The sequence below is a fragment of the Zalophus californianus genome, chromosome 4, assembly GCF_009762305.2.
Source record: "Zalophus californianus isolate mZalCal1 chromosome 4, mZalCal1.pri.v2, whole genome shotgun sequence".
In the NCBI taxonomy this organism is placed as follows: domain Eukaryota; kingdom Metazoa; phylum Chordata; class Mammalia; order Carnivora; family Otariidae; genus Zalophus; species Zalophus californianus.
The window spans coordinates 122,262,520-122,267,928 of record NC_045598.1 but is presented as its reverse complement, the minus strand read 5'-3'; the positions used below and the strand labels follow the sequence as shown (position 1 = coordinate 122,267,928).

The 5,409-nt window shown below is 37.9% G+C and overlaps 1 pseudogene; it reads left to right on the top strand.

Annotated features, from left to right (window-relative positions):
- The first annotated feature begins 1,106 nt into the window (after positions 1-1,106).
- On the top strand, positions 1,107-2,202 carry LOC113925844 (annotated as a pseudogene).
- The last annotated feature ends 3,207 nt before the right edge of the window (positions 2,203-5,409 follow it).

Genomic DNA, 5,409 nt, shown 5'->3' with positions numbered 1-5,409 from the left:
TCCCAAAATAGTTCCCAAGAAATTAGCATGTATCTGGAAGGCCAATATTCTGCATCATGTACCATATAACACACTGCTAGGTACAGAACAGTTGATTAATAACTGCGGACAGATTGACTTGTTTGCATAATTAATTGTGTCTATGGTTGTCTGCAGTCAGTGCTATGGTTGTGTAAGCAGGCAGACCATGCTTACTTTTATACCTCTGAAAACTCTGACCTTTTATGCATTGTCTCATTAGTTGGATTAAAATAACACCCAGAGAGGGACTTTATATTTAATATTCCTTACAAGAAAGATCCTTAAATTTATCACCCTTCTCCCAGTGCCATAATCAACTCAACTTTAACATTTAAATAACTGAACACCTAGAAATGATTTTCAGAGACAGATTCCAAAACAAATCAATTTAGAAGATAATATGCTTCAAAATAAAATGTCCTTATTAAGCCTATAATAGCTTTTTCTGAACATAAAACTGAAAAAGAAAGTTAATTTACATATTTTAAATCTTTATTAAAAGTCATTGTAATGGGGGCACCTGGGTGGCTCAGTCAGTTAAGTCTGCCTTCGGCTCAGGTCATGATCCCAGGGTCCTGGGATCGAGCCCCGCATCCGGCTCCCTGCTCCGCGGGAAGCCTGCTTCTCCCTCTCCCACTCCCCCTGCTTGTGTTCCCTTTCTCACTGTGTCTCTCTGTCAAATAAATAAATAAAATATTAAAAAAAAAAGTCATTGTAATGTCCATTCCTAACAGACTTATCCTTGTTTTCAAGTTGATTTTTTGGGGAATCCATTCCATTTTTTTAAATCTCATTTATGATCTGAGCCCATATTATATTTAATAACCCTAAAAATTGCCACAAGCAACTTTGATTCAACATGATAAACTTGACAGTTTTCACAGTTGTTACAGAGCAACAAATGTAATGGGAGTGATGTATATGCTCAAATAAAGTAACACAGAATCCCACATACATGTCACATACAAACGGATTATTAAAAATAATGCTGGAGAGTAGAGCACATGCGTGGGAGCACCCTGGGCTGTCTCTGCCAGCTGCTTCCGGTCTCCCCACCCTAGCAAGTCAAAAATATGCTTAAGGAAATGGCCTCAAATTCTTGGCTGCATTGTTTAACCTTACTCTCTGGATCAGCAATCATATTTTTCTTATGTCCGCAGTTATTTAGTATTTTGTTGGAAGAACAGGGTGACATCCAGCCTAACATTCTGAGTAATTACCCTCATGTGAGACATCCAGATGATACTGGCCAGAATCATCTAGAAGGGCAGATGACGTTGAGTACAGATGCTAGTTATCAAAAACATGGAAACACAGTTCACTGGACCTGGAACCTTCTAACAGGTGAAAATTCTTTGCAGGGTTGTGACAGAACCTCAAAATCTACAACAAATGGCCAAATATATCAGAGCTACAAGGACCATTGTTGTAATAAAGCATAGTTTATGAACCCAGAAGAAAATAAAGACCTTTCCACTGGAGAATTAAACACCAAAGTAGGCAGAGACCAATTGTACTGGAAAACAGTTAAAGCTATCCAGTATGTTCATGATCATTGTCTAGAATATGCTGATTGGTTTATGAAAGCAGATGATGATATGTATGTCATACTAGATGACTTGAGATGGTTGCTTATAACCTACGATCCTAAAGAACCATTAACATGGGGAAAGATGCAAGTATGATGTGAAGCAGGGCTACCATGAATGGAGGCAGGGTGTGCACTGAGCAAAGACACCTTGAGATTTGTTCATGTGGTTTAAATGCACATCTGTACCCATTTCCACCCCTGAAGTCTTAGCGCTGGGAAGATGCATGGAAATCCTAAACATAGAAGAAGGGAATTCCAGAAATCCCACTGGAAAAGAAGCTTTCTATCCCTTTTTGCCAAAAACAAACAAACAAACAAACAAAAACAAAACAAAAAAAACCACCACTTAATCTAAGGTTCTCTACCCAGACCTCTTTGGTACTGGAAATGTAACTACGTCCCCTCTGGTTTTGCAATTTCTTCTCACTACGGGAAAGTACAGCTATGCCTGTGTTAAATACTTAGTTTATCATTTTCATCCATATGATTATTTATATAGCTATCAACTTGCCTTACTGGAGAATTTACTAAAAGAAATAAGCAAAACAAACAAAAATAAGAGTGGAAAAGCAAACGTGGTAAACCTTTGAAATAAACCCAGGAAAGAACAAAGGTATAGTGTCTGACATTGCACTGAAAAAGGATCTCTGCATCTTTGAAGAGAACACTGGGGTCCCAGTGAGCAATTCTTTCTAAGTGAATATTCCGTACTAGAAATTTTCCATAAAAATGGCTGCAAACTGAAGCTTTAGCAGGAGCGAGAGTGTTTTAAAATGTGTTTTTGGTACAGTACTGTTATATGTTGTATTTTAAAACGGTGGTCAAGATAAGAGGTTTTGTTGCCTGTTTCTGACCAGATGTTTAGTGGCACTAAGAAAATAGAGCAGCTAGAGGCGCCTGGCTGGCTCAGTCAGTTGGGCATCTGCCTTCAGCTCAGGTTGTGATCCCAGGGTCTTGGGATCGAGCCCTGTGTTGGGCTCCCTGCTCAGCAGGGAGTCTGCTTCTCACTCTCCCTCTTCCTCTCGCCTTGCTTGTGCTCTCTTTCTCAAATAAATAAAATCTTTAAAAAAAAAGAAAAGAAAGCAGCTAAACTTACTAAAACTACACTGCACCATGTTAAGTAAAACGTCTGTGATGCTAAACAGATCTGTCTTATGAAAACTCTAGAAGGAAACATTGATGGTCAGCATGTTTTTAAACTCAAGATGTGTGTTTGAATTGCAATACGACATAAATGAACTGAACTCACTCTACTCACATCATTTCTAATAAAATTTTTTTGCGATTATTTATAATTAGTAGTATTTCTTCCAGAAAAAGAACAAAGGTAGAATAAGAATTCTACTTGTCCTAAAATGCACTAATAAAATCACATTTTGAAACTATCATGGGTCTTGACTATGTTTTATATTTGGCTCTAATTAGTGGTTAGTCTTTTATTAGAATAAATAATGTTCATTTAGTCCTCGTGGTCTCTTTTCTAAGTATGTTTACCACTTCTTGGGGTGCCTGGGGTGGCTCAGTCAGTTAAGCATCTGCCTTTGGCTCAGGTCATGATCCCAGGGTCCTGGAATCAAGTCCTGCATCAGGCTCTCTGCTCAGCAGTGGATCTGCTTCTCCCTCTGCCTCTGTGATCTCTCTTGCTCTCTTTCTCTCTCTCAAATAAATAAATGAATAAATCTTTAAAAAAATAAATAAATGTTTATCACTTCTTGAGTTTCATTCTCCACGATTAATATTTATACAGCATCCTATAAGCATGCCTTTTAAATTTTTTTGTCCCAAATGTACCCATTTTTAGCTTTGAGTAACTGATAAATAGTAGATGTGATGCTGTTTCTCACATGGGTATCATTTTAATGCTTTTCTTAGATCAGTGTCACTTATATTAGTACCACTCTCAGAGATTCCTAAATGACATTTAAAGTTGATTAGTTAGAATTCTTTCAAACTACATAGTTATAGTTGTTTTTATTCTTATCATGTTGAGAAGTGAAAACTTATTTGTCTTTCAGGACTTGCATAAAACAGTTTTAAAATCCTTCCTTTTGGGCGCCTGGGTGGCTCAGTTGGTTAAGCGACTGCCTTCGGCTCAGGTCATGATCCTGGAGTCCAGGGATCGAGTCCCGCATCAGGCTCCCTGCTCAGCAGGGAGTCTGCTTCTCCCTCTGACCCTCTTCCCTCTCGTGCTCTGTATCTCTCATTCTCTCTCTCTCAAATAAATAAATAAAATCTTTTAAAAAAAATCCTTCCTTTTTAGTATCTGATGTGGCCATTAGTTATACTGACAAAATAGTCTGAATGCAGGATTTTGATAAAAAATTAATTGAAAATATTAAAAAATGTTGAGTGCTTAAATAAACTTTTAAAAATCAGAAATTAGGGGTGCCTGGGTGGTTCAGTCAGTTAAGCCACCAACTCATGATCTCACGGTCATGAGATCGAGCCCTGCACCAGGTGTGGAGCCTGCTTAAGATTCTCTCCCTCTCCCTCTGCCCTTCCTCCCAACCTGCTTGTGCACACACTCTCTCTCTCTCTCAAAAAGAAAAGGACTTCAGATCCATTTTTGTAAATAACTCTTTACATTAATGTGGACACCAATTTATTTGTACTTTTTTATACTGTAAGTATACATAGTTTCTGGTAAATATCTAAGAAACATTAAAGTTTATACACAGAAAATTAACATGAGCAATAGCCTTGAGCAACTTGCTTGGGCTCTCTGTGTCCCCGTTTGCTCCTCTATAAATCAGAGATGATAATGCCACACACTTCACAGGATACGTATTAGGATTAAACAAGCTAATAAATGTAAGGCTCTTAGAACACTACCCAGCCCAGAGTAGGTGGTTAATAAATACAAGCTTTTATTATTATTCTGTTGTTTTGGAGTATAACTATGTTATTCAAATAAATGAAAAGCCTACTTTGATCAAACCAAATACTAAAGACAATGTTTCTTATATTTCTTATAATAATTTGGGAAACATTCTCTGTGTCATAAAGGTGGTGGGTAGCGGGATTAGGGTTCATACTCAAAGCCTCGTGTGTTCTTTTCACCATGCTAGGCTTGGGGTTAGTCATTTAGTATTATTTTCATCCTCACAGATGACATGTGGCTGATCTGTGGGTCAGTGATATTTAAATTAACCTAACAAATTGTCACAGTGGTTTTCAAACTGTGATTTGTGAACTCTTACTGAGGCATTTGTTCAAATGAAGACTTCAAGAATCCAATTCCGGAAAAGCTGGTGCTAGCATGGGGCCCAGGAGTATGCGTGCTTACTGCATACCCTAGGTCAGTTCTCAAAGTATGGTTACAACCAGCAGCAGTGGCAGCACCTGGAAACTTGTTATAAATGCAAATCTTTGGGCTCTGTGCTAGACCTACCAGAGGAAAACCACAGGGATGTGTTCAGCAACCAGGATTTTAGCAATCCCTTCAGGTGGGGCTTACTCATGTTAACATCTGAGAACCACTGTCCTAGGCAATTGTACAAATGATCCTTGGACCACATTGAGAATTACTGACCAATAAATCAGGGATTTTTCAAAGATTTAGACAAGTCATGTTTTTTAAATCAGTGTAGTCCAAGATAACACTATATTGAATGTAAACAACTTTAAAGATAATTTCATTTAAAGGGTCAAGAGAACATTTTGGCAAAATTCTTTAGCTTCTCAATTTTTCCTCACTGTCAGTATGTTGATACTAACACAAGAGTCACTAGCACTAGAGCCCTCAGTAAAATCTGTATTTCTTGATATGTAGTAATTCCATATTTGGGACAAGAAGG